This window comes from Pseudophryne corroboree, chromosome 2, assembly GCF_028390025.1.
Source record: "Pseudophryne corroboree isolate aPseCor3 chromosome 2, aPseCor3.hap2, whole genome shotgun sequence".
NCBI classification, from domain to species: domain Eukaryota; kingdom Metazoa; phylum Chordata; class Amphibia; order Anura; family Myobatrachidae; genus Pseudophryne; species Pseudophryne corroboree.
This window is the reverse complement of record NC_086445.1, coordinates 312,278,068-312,289,883: the sequence shown is the minus strand read 5'-3', so window position 1 is coordinate 312,289,883 and position 11,816 is coordinate 312,278,068. Positions and strand designations below refer to the sequence as shown.

Below are 11,816 nucleotides of genomic sequence, written 5' to 3'. Positions count from 1 at the left end.
CCTTCTTGGGTGGCCCGCCGTGGTGCGACCCTTGAACAATTGTGCAAGGCGGCTACATGGTCCTCAGTGAACACGTTCATAAGAATCTATGCCTTCGATACTTCCGCCTCCTAGGATGCCTCCTTTGGACGCCGGGTTCTTGTGCCTGCTACAGTGTGTCTCCCCTCCCATGAGGAACTGCTTTAGGACATCCCCGATGTTATCCCTGTGGAATCCCAGTGTATCCCGCTGCAGAAAAGGAGATTTATGGTAATAACTTACCTTTGTTAAATCTCTTTCTGCGAGGTACACTGGGTTCCACAGGGCGCCCACCCTGACGCAATTAGCTTCTTTGGGTTTGTATGGCATTAGCCACTGGTACCTTCTCCTGTCGTGAGATTGTAGTGTATGTGGCTACTAACGGTTGCCGTCTCTTTTACCTGCTACTGCACGGAGGTGGTGTTATAGAGGAGGTGGCATTAAGCATCCTGGGAACAGTCAAAGCTTTTAGCCTGTTGGTGCCTCGGATCAAGATCCAACTCTATACCCCAATGTTATCCCTGTGGAAACCAGTGTACCTCGCAGAAAGAGATTTAACAAAGGTAAGTTCGTACCATAAATCTCCGTTTTTATGCATTGTGTACTTTTATCTGTTATGATTTGTGTATTAAATAAGGTATTGTGAACATATCTTAAATTGTCATTCTCTGAAAGATAAAACACATTGCAATTTGGTTCACTGGGTAGCGCCGCTTGTGTGACACAACAACCACAAACCTACATTTACACTACAGGCTTTATTGGGGAAGCCAAGTGTCACTCACGGCCAGCTTAAACCCAGAGGAAGCACCTGGAAACATCCCACCAACCCATTTTATACACCAGCACACCACGAACATACAACAACCAGCAACGGCTAGTAACAACAACAGCAACAGCTGAACAGGTAACCACAGAAGAGAGAACCTGTAGAAAAGTCAACGCACTGAGGTGGGCGCCCAATATCCCTTATGGACTACGAGAAAAGGATTTACCGGTAGGTAATTAAAATCCTATTTTCTATAGCATCCATAAGGGATATTGGGGAGACTTAGTACGATGGGGACATCCCAAAGCTTCCAGAACGGGCGGGAATGTGCGGAAACTGCTGCAGCACTGCCTGCCTAAACTGGGTACCCTCTTTGGCCAGGGTATCAAACTTGTAGAACTTCACAAAAGTGTTCTTCCACGACTAGGTAGCAGCTCGGCATAGTTGCAAGGCCGAGACTCCACGGGCAGTCACCCAGGAAGAGCCCACCGATCTTGTAGAATGGGCCTTCAGAGACTCAGGTACAGGTAAGACTGCCGACAGATAGGCCTGTTGGATAGTAAGCCTAAGCCAACGAGCAATGGAGAGCTTTGAAGCAGGACAACCCTTTTTCTGTGCATCATAGAGCTCGAGCAAGGAATCCGTCTTTCTGAGCCGGGCCGTTCGCTTGACATAGATCTTCAAGGCTCGCACAGCATCCAATGCCTCCGGAGGAGCAGAAGCGTCAGAACTTGACGGAACAATCGGTTGATTCAGGTGAAGCTCAGAGATAACCTTCGGCAGGAACTGCTGTCTAGTCCTGAGCTCCGCTCTGTCCTCGTAAAAGACCAAGTATGTACTTTTACAAGATAAGGCCCCCATTTCTGAGACACGTCTAGCAGAGGCCAGGGCCAGTAACATCACCGTCTTCTACGTGAGGTACTTGTCTTCCACCGTCATGAGAGGTTCAAATCCAGACGTAAGCCCTTATCCACACCAGTCTGCAGGAAACATAAGAAACGTCCCAAGTGGAACTCTGCAGGTGGATACGTGCGTTCCTCGCACCAAGAGACATATCTTCTCCAGATAGGATGACAGTGTTTTGACATCACAGGTAGCCTGGCCTGAACCATGGTAGCAATAACCTTTTTGGAAAGACCCTTGTGAGCTAGGATGTTCCGCTCAACCTGTATGCCGTCAAATGAAGTCGCCGTAAGTTCGGGTAGACGAACGTTACTTGTTGAAGAAGATCTCTTCTGAATGGTAGAGGCCAAGGGTCTTTGACAGACATATCCAGAAGATCCGCATACCACACCCTCCGAGGCCAATCCGGAGCAATCAGAATTGCCTGGACTCCTTGATTTCTGATTCGCTTGAGCACCCTTGGGAGCAACGGAATCGGAGGAAACAGGTAGACCAGCCGATAAGACCAAGGCGACATCAGTGCCTCTACAGCCCTCGCCTGAGGGTCCCTGATTCGTGACCAATACCAGTGAAGCTTCTTGTCGAGTCGAGAAGCCATCATATCTATTTGTGGGCAGCCCCACCGGTCGATGATCTGCTGAAACACCTTATGGTGGAGCCCCCACTCCCCCGGGTGGAGATTGTGACGACTCAGGAAGTCCGCCTCCCAGTCGTCCACTCTCGGAATGAAGATTGACGACATTGTTCTTGCATTTCTTTCCGCCCAGAGGAGTATCTTTGACACCCCTTGCATGCTTTTTGTCCCTCGCCGATTGATGTACGCCACTGCTGGAGGGGAGGAGAGTTGAAGAATCATTTGGTGGGCCGCCTAGAGCAGGGGGCATGCCAAAGGTCGAGGGAGAAGACAATAGGGCAAGCTCCCCTCCCCCTCTGGCAGACCCCAGGGACAATGAACTTACAGCGCCCCCATTTCAAAGAAACATCCCTTGTGGTCCAGTGGTGGTACGGAGATAACTTGGACCCCGAAGCCAGCGCTGCCACTGGTCTGCCTTTCTGATGGTGACAGCCACTATGGTGTGGCTCTTCACTGCAGAGTGAAGAGCCACATTTCCTGGTCCCTGGAGTTCTGGTCATGGACACTGACCTGTTGCCAGCATGCCAGCTGCTGGAACAGGGAAACTGGAGCAGCAGCATGGGCGTCTATGACGCTGACCCACTGCCTGCTCTGAAATGTAATGTACTTACAGATGAACTGCAAGGTCCATTCTTCAACACGGGCAACGTCAGGTATCCCAGCAAGTTCACAATAAGGAAAAACAGTATGTAAAAAAGTATAAAAGTAATGTATTATAGTTCATTGGTGTAGATACTGCAGGGAGGTAACGTTTAGCCACTAGATATATTGGTAATTTCTGCAGCAGGGTACATAGGGTTTCCACAGGGAAACATTGGGGTGTAGAGATGGGTCTGGATCCAAGGCACCAACAGGTTAAAACTTTAGCTTTCCCAGGATGCATAACCCTACCTTCAGGCACTGTGAACTCAGTTTCTTCTTTGTCTACTAGGGGGCACAGGGAAAGACGCTGGGTATAGGCTGGCTGAGGACTTGGTCTGGGCACCAAAGAGTTACAGAACTGTTTCCAGGAGCTCTCAGTCCTCCTCTCTACTATACCCTGCCCGATGACCACGGCTCGCCATTTTTTTTCTTTTTTGCACGGCTGGAGCTAGGCACCTTGCAGTGGGGAGCTAACATTAGCTCCCGGTTACAGAATTTGATTCTTTTGAGTAACTATGAGGCATCCCTGGAATGCCTGCATAGTTACTCCTCCACCCAGCCCCGGCGGCAGCAGCACCGGCGACTGGGTCAGTGACTTCCGTCGCGGAACTCCAGGTAGCAGCACATCTAACGGAGCCTGCAGCCACGACCGGGGACTAGAGGGTGAGTAGACCGGCTCCCGGAGAACCATCCCGCTGATGAGAGAGTGCGGGGTGCAGGCGCAGTGCTAGCCCAGGTTGCTGCGCTCAGTCACTAGACCACCAGGACATTAGCGACAGGCACAGCGCTGCGTCCCTTGAGTCCTGACTCCTGAGGGGGAAGGAGTTCTTGCCTGTATACCCTCCCCCACCCCTGGGGCTCACATTTACTATGGTAACTGCCTGCCTGGGGACTGTCCCCCCCTCCTTCTCTGTTCTCCTCCCTCAGGACGCTGGACAGCCATTTTAGGCACATTGCTGCTCCAATTTCAGAAGGAGAGTGTCCCTCAGCTTTTCTCTCTCCAGTTCCTCGCTCCTGCAGCCTGGTTCAAGCACATAGCGAAACGTACGTCAGGTGCATACCGGCCACATGGTGCGCACACGTGACCGGAAGAACCAGCTTCTGCTTTGTCCGCTCACCGGGGATACAGAGCAGTGAGGACGCGGGGACGCGACTACGGCAAAACGGGGGATCTCGCAGCGATCAGACACACAGTCTCCATCGCTAAGGCAGGAGCAACTAAGGAAGTTGAGGGTATTGTATACACGGCAGCACACACGCTGCTTGCATCCGAGCACCACAAATTACTTGTTATCTGTAGCACAGTGTATTGTACCCTGGTTATGATTATTTACATCCTGCAGGGGACAGTCTATACACAGTGGCTTATACATTGTCTATAACTAGTACTCTTAGGGAATTACTATCACTAGCCCTTATTACTATTTATAAGTGATAGCTGCTGTTCTCTATTTCATCATTCTGCAGCTGTGCAGTGGCTTTCATAGAAGTAGCACAAGCTACATTGTCAGTGTTGATGATATAAGCTGTGCAGTGGTCTTGATACGGGCAGCACATGCTACAGCTCTTGTATTGATGCATATCTGCATACTGTAGAAGTAGCACATGCTACACTGTCAGTGTTGATGATACAAGTTGTGCAGTGGCCTTGGTATGGGCAGCACATGCTATAGATCTTGTATTGATACATAATTGCATACTGTCAGACTTGATATCAGTTGTGCAGTGGTGTCTATATAGGTAGCATATGCTACAGATGTTTATTGACATACATCAGTATATAGATTCGCAGTAAACTGAGGGTTCCTTTAAGTGACAATATTTAACTCTAACTGGCAGATTATTCACTCAATATTTGTGTCTCTTCACCATGGAATTATATATAAAAAGCTGATATTACTAGGAATCCCAGCACTGCTGACAAATTGCAATAGAAATCTATACATTCTGTATACACCCTTTCAGGAGTGTGTTGTGTGCTGTAGACCCAGAAACGTATGAACCCTGCAATGCATGTGTAACAGGGCTCAACGTAATAGTCACTGCCTGCCTGACTGCTCTACCTCTCTTCCTTCTAACCTCATGCCAGTGACTCACTCTCTCTTTCTCCACCCTATGCCAATGGTATGATGGATGAAAAGCAAAAGTGAGACACTATAAAAGCAATGAGGTTGTCTTAAAGGTGTTATCAAACCTACCTACCTGCCTCCCGCCATAAAAACTTAGGTTTTGAAACACACTTCTGACCTGGTCAGTTGAAATGTATATCAGTGATCGCAAATGCTTGCTATAGCGTGCATTGTATGCGCTATAAGCAGTAAGGGACCCAGGGGCAGATGTATTAACCTGGAGAAGGCATAAGGAAGTGACAAACCAGTGGTATGTGCAAGGTGATAAAGGCACCAGCCAATCAGATCCTAACAATTAATTTATTGGAACTGATTGGCTGGTGCCTTTTTCACCTTGCACATATCACTGGTTTATCACTTCTTTCTTTACATCTGCCCCCCAGTTTTAAAAAATCAGCGGGTCCCACAGGACGCGCAGTGATTACCGCTGCACACCGCGACCAGCCAGTGTAGTAATCCTCCTGCTGCCTCCCCTTCCAATTGGTGCTGCGCTGCCGTGAGCTCCCCCCCCCACGTCACTGATAGACAGGGAGGGTGGAGCATGGTTGGTGCCGCCTCCCCGTCCCCTTACAATTGGTGCTGCGCTGCCGTGAGCTCCCCCCGGGTCACTGATAGACAGGGAGGGTGGAGCATGGTTGGTGCCGCCTCCCCGTCTCCTTACAATTGCTGCCGTGAGCTGCCCGTCCCCCCCGGGTCAGAGGCGGACAGGTCCCAAGAGTCCCGTAAAATCCCTCAGCTGCTGGGTGACTGCTCCGCCTCCCCAGTCTCCAAATATCACCGTTGTAGTTTCCTGCCTGTAGGCTGTGGGGGAGGGACATGATGCGACCCGTCGCCCAATCAACAGCTCATGATCGGTGCTGAGTGCCTGCATGTGGGGGAGTGGTATGGATGGTGCGGAAGCTACAAGGGCAAATGGGGAATGGAGGTGGGCTCCTGCAGTGATGGATTGCCCATGCACCCCTCCCTCCCCTTTTACCTAACGGCAGCTGTGAAACAACAGAAAAATATGGGGGAGGGGGCAATAGAAGCGACGCCACTATGGTCCTCCTGGTCTTCATTTCCATAGAGGACGCAGTTCCTCCTCTACACATGCTGCGCTCCCTATTATGAGCTCCTTCAGCAGTGAGTTACAGGCTCTGCAATGCAGCTCTGCCCCAGCTTTATAAATCACTGGACAGCTGACTTCCCTAATCCCAGCTAAAGTTTGTGTTATCCCCCCTGCCCAAGTGTGTGTGCCACAGGCCCTAGTAACCCAGTATGTGTCCCTCCAAAGTCCCCAGTATGTGTCACCATGTCCTCCCCACCAAGACCCAGTGTGTGTGTCTGTGTGTTTGTCACCCAGGACCCTGTATGTGTGTGTGAACTCCTCCCCCCAATGTGTCACCATGTCCCCATCAAGACCCTGTATACGTGTGTGCCACCATGTCCCCCCCTTCATGCCAGTGTATTTGTGAAATCATGTCATCCCCAGGCCCCAGTGTGTATGTTACCATGGCCTCCTCCCCTAAGCCCCAGTGTTTTTTTTATATGCCCCCTCATTATTATGCATATCACCATGCCCATCCAGTCTTCAATATATGTATTCATGTCGCCCCATGTTTGTATCTTATAAAAGGAGTAATGGGCAAAGAAGAAAATATAACCGGATGTCCCTCTATTTTCTTCTCTGCTCATTACTCCTTTTATATCTGTACCCCCACCTTTTACCATTTATTCTTACCACTCACTTTTCCCCTGTGCCCTTCACAAAGCAATATTTCTCTTGCCTTGCACTTTCTCCTGCCATCCCCTTTCTTCCACTTCTGCCCTCTTCCTTCCTCCTCATCTTCTGCTGAAGGTGATTTAATCCTGCTGTGAAGCGGTCAGAAGCGACATGGTGAAACCGGAGGATGGCAGGTAAGCATCATTTTATCAATTGATGCTATGTGCTTTTAGCCTAAAGCAGAAGTTTTCACTGAAATCTGCAGAAGGCAAATTAGCACTGCAGATCGCAGTCCCCATTATATATGGGGACTACGGTCTTACCCCTAACAGAGAGAGCGGCACCCAGAACGGATCAGTGATTACCTGGTGGCGGGGGGAGGACAGCATGTCAGGCACAGTGTCTATGGAGCTCGGACCTGGGGGCAGGCAGCAGAGGACGCGGAGTGGAAAGAGCTCTGTTCTCAGCTAATTCCTTAATCCACAGCTACTCCCAGGTTGTGACCTTATCGTCATGGATCCCCTGCCATTCTCAGCACCCAGCAACCCGGTAACAGGGATGGGCAGCTTGTGTTTGTGTCTGTATATATACATGTGTATACATGTGTGTCGATGTTTGTGTACTTATAATAAGTATGTGTGTGTCTGTATCGTGCTCTGCCTGGCGCAATGTGTATAATAACGTGCTCTGCCTGGCGCAATGTGTATAATGACGTGCTCTGCCTGGCGCAATGTGTATAATAATGTGCTGTGCCTGGCGCAATGTGTATAATAACGTGCTGTGCCTGGCGCAATGTGTATAATAACGTGCTGTGCCTGGCGCAATGTGTATAATAACGTGCTGTGCCTGGCACAATGTGTATAACATGCTGTACCTGGAGCAAAGTGTATAACGTGCTCTATCTGGCACATTGTGCATAGGAGGTTCTACCTGGTGCAATGTGTATAAGTGGCACTACTATGTGGTCACGCCCCGTCCCCATGAAGCCACGCCCCTAAAATTTTGCGACGCACACCACCTATGCTTTACAGTCTGGAAGGTGGAACACCAATTCATTTTCTGCCTAAGGGCGCCAAAATGTCTAGTTACACCTCTGGTGCAGGGTGTCCTGCATGCTACACAGCCCAGCAGCATTGTCACCCGATCCCCCCACCTTGCAACACTTTTGTAGTGTCCAAACAAGATTAAGATTAATACGAACCTTCATTCCAATGGGACCCAGAAAAAGACCGGTAGGACCCCAATTTTTAATAGTGAGGGGTCGCTGGGCCCCACTTTTTTTTTTGGCTCAGCGCGATCACTGTATAGGTGTGAAATCCCAAATATATGCAGTGTTGCCTATGAAAGTACGAATTGCTCTACCAAACACCACCCAATAGGTGTTGTAGTGTCACAACGGACTTTCTATTTTTGCAGCCATACCCCACTGGATAAGCCCAACCTCTTCCGAACTTGGAAGCCAAGCAGTGGAAGGCTGAGTTAGTACTTGGATAGGGGACTACCTGGGAATACCCTGGTGCTGCAATATAATTTTGTCCGCCTAAGGCACATATCAACCCAAAAGGGCATGTAAAGAGGAACTGATGATTCCATAAGTAAAATTACGATTGAACCTATGATTTAACTCCTTGCAAATATACTTCCCATTGGGATATATGAAGGCTGAATGAGGGTTCATTTTCACCCATTGGATATATTTGGTAGAGGTGTCAACTGCATAAAATATACCATTAAAGGCCAAGCTGGCTCATTTTCAGTTTAGTATTTGACTAATAATTGTGTAATGTAGTCTCTATATTTTCGCATTTTACCATTATCTCTGATGGAACTCCATTATTTTAAAAGTACATAGTAAAATTTATAGTTTTATCAGTCTACTATATCTGAATATACCTAGTCCTCTAGAATATGAGTGCTTCCCAAAAAGAGTCATTTGTTCTCTTTCTTTATACTCAACTTTAGGTGTACAGACTCAGGGGAGCACCACTGACGGTTACCCAATACACATCATATAGACAGTCATTCTGTCATCAAATGTGGGGTACCTTATTAAGGAATTTATTCCAGATAAAATAGTCGGTTCTTCTAGAGGACACTTATTATACATCTCAATTATCTGAACCAGTGCGGCTTCCCTATCACACATTCCCTTTTAACCACGTACTCATTATGAAGGCGGCTAGTACCTATTTGGGAGAAGCAGCCATGAATACCGGGGTCCAGATCTCCAAGGTATCGGCGGCAACTACAGCTGCTAGACGGGCGCTCTGGCTCCAGTCATGGCGTGCTGATGCCAACTCAAAGAAGACTTTGGAGGCTTTTCCATTTTCTGGAGATACTCTTTGGGCTTGGACTCTCACAAGCGGGGTTGGCCTGCTACGTCTATAACTCGATGACTCCGTTTGACTGTCCAGCATGCTTGTACAACAGCCAGTCTTCCAATCACTGTGGGGATTATGCCCCATTCCACTCGTTCTGTTGGTCCTACTTGGGCTGCTAGCCGGGGTGCCTCGGCTGAACAGCTCTGCAAGGCAGCCACGTGGTCTACTACTGCCAGGTTTTATGCCTTTGACACATTTGTATCCCAGGACGCCGACTTCAGGCGTTGTGTTCTCGGCGCAGTCCAGGAGCGTTCCCACCCCTGAGTGGACAGCTTTTGGATGTCACAGCATCTCTCCCTGTGCACCCCAGTGGATGAAGAAGAAAATAAGATTTATGTTCTTATCTGGGTAAATCTTTTTCTTCAAGTCCATAGGGGGCATAGTGCACCCTCTCTTCATGCATCTGTCTTGCTAAGCATTGTTCCTCTTTTCATGGGTGTGTACAGTTGATGGCCGTGTGTGGCTCTGTCTCTGTGATGGTCTTCCTTCCTCTTTTCCTCGCTCCTGCCGGGGTCTTGCTAACTAAATACTGGCGGGCCACGGTCAGCGGGCAGGGTATAGGAGAGAGGACTCCTGGGAAGAGTTCTGTAACTCTTTGGTGCCCGGACTCAGCCAGCCTATACCCAGCGTCTCTCCCTGTGCCCCCTACGGACTCGTAGAAAAAGATTTACTCAGGTAAAAACATAAATCTTATTTTTGTAGTTGATGCCTGCAGTAGCAGGTCACTAAAACTGGAGGGCTGCGCAGGCAGCCCTGAAAGCTTAACAAAATGAACTTTACAACAAGGGCTGGCAGCATTATAAGTCTGAGAAACTTAAGCTCTACAGCTCCATCACCCTCCACGTGGTACCACATACTCCCGCTGGCTTGCGGTGGGAACATTCACAGCACAAGGCACTTCTGTGAGACGCTTCCCGGGATCGTGTGGCCGTCCGCAGGTAAGGTTGAAATCTCGTTCTGTCCGTGGTCTAGAAAGGCGGACCGTGGTGCTGCCATGGACACTGTCACCGAGCAGGAACCCCGCTAGACCACCAGGGCATTAGGAGCACAGGTCACGTGTATTAACACCTGTTTTAAAAAGGACATGTAGAACATGGAGTGGAAGGCCACCATAGGGGAGGCGGCGCTTGACCTGTAGCCCTTAGGCTGTTTCAACTCCTTCCTTTTCCCTCACAGGAGCCTGGGCAGCCATCAGCAGCAGGTCTCCGGGCTGCAGTACAAGCCTCTCTGTAAAAAAGCCTGAAAAGGGCTCTTTTTTTTTTACATACATTTAAATAGGATTTTAATTACCTACTGGTAAATCCTTATCTCGTAGTCCATAAGGGATATTGGGGGAAACTAGTATGGTGGGGTATAGACAGGGTCCAAAGGAGCCAGTGCACTTTAAATTTTCTTCACTGAGTGTGCTGGCTCCTCCCCTCTATGCCCCTTCCCACAGGCAGTTATAGGTTAAAAAAAAAAGTGCCCAAAGGAGAAAGGACATATATGAAAGAAGGAACATGAAAACAAAGGATGGTGAAATATATACACCAGCACACCACAAACCTATAACAACCAGCAACAGCTGGTAACAACAGCTGAAAAGGTAACTAGAGAACAAGAACCTGCAGAAAAATCTACGCACTGAGGCGTGCGCCCAATATCCCTTATGGACTACGAGAAATGGATTTACTGTTAGGTATTAAAATCCTATATTCTCTAGCATCCATAAAGGATATTGGGGGAAACTAGTACGATGGGGACGTCCCAAAGCTTCCAGGATGGGCGGGAACGTGCGGAGACTGCTGCAGCTTCGCCTACCCAAACTGGGTATCCTCTTTGGCCAGGGTATCAAATTTGTAGAACTTCACAAAAGTGTTCATTCACGACCAGGTAGCAGCTCGGCATAGTTGTAAGGCCGAGACTCAACATGCAGCCGCCAAGGAAGAGCCCACTGATCTTGTAGAGTGGGCCTATAGAGACCTAGGAACATGTAAGGCCTGTTGGATAGTACGCCTAATTCAATGAGCAATGGACTGCTTTGAAGCAGGGCAACCCTTATTCTGCGCATCATAGAGCACGAACAAGGAATCCGTTATTCTGACCCAAGCTGTGCACTTGACATAGATCTTCAAGGCACGCACAGCATCCAATGCCTCCAGAGTAGCAGAAGTGTCAGAACTGGACAGAACCACAATAGGTTGATTCAGATGAAACGCGGAGACAACCTTCGACAGGAACGGCTGTCTAGTCTGGAGCTCCGCTCTGTCCTCGTAAAAGACCAAGTATGGACTTTTACACGATAAGGCCCCCAATTCCAAAACACTTTAAGCAGAAGCCAGGGCCTGTAACATCACTGTCTTCCACGTGTGGTACTTGTCTTCTACCATCATCAGAGGTTCAAACCAAGAGGACTGTAAAAATGTCAACACTACAACCAAATCCCAGGGTGCCGTAGGCGACACAAATGGAGGTTGTATGTGGAGTACCTCTTGAAAGAAGGTCTAAACTTCCAGCAACACAGCCAAATTCTTCTGAAAGAAAATTGAGAGCGCTAAAATCTGGACCTTAATGGAACCCAGACGTAAGCCCAGATCCACACCAGCCTGCAGGAAACATCCGAAGTGAAACTCTGCAGCAGGATACGTGCGTTCCTTGC

The 11,816-nt window shown here is 48.8% G+C and overlaps 1 pseudogene; it reads left to right on the top strand.

The window, feature by feature from the left end:
• The first annotated feature begins 8,205 nt into the window (after nt 1–8,205).
• Nucleotides 8,206–8,325, top strand: LOC135051847 (5S ribosomal RNA; annotated as a pseudogene).
• The last annotated feature ends 3,491 nt before the right edge of the window (nt 8,326–11,816 follow it).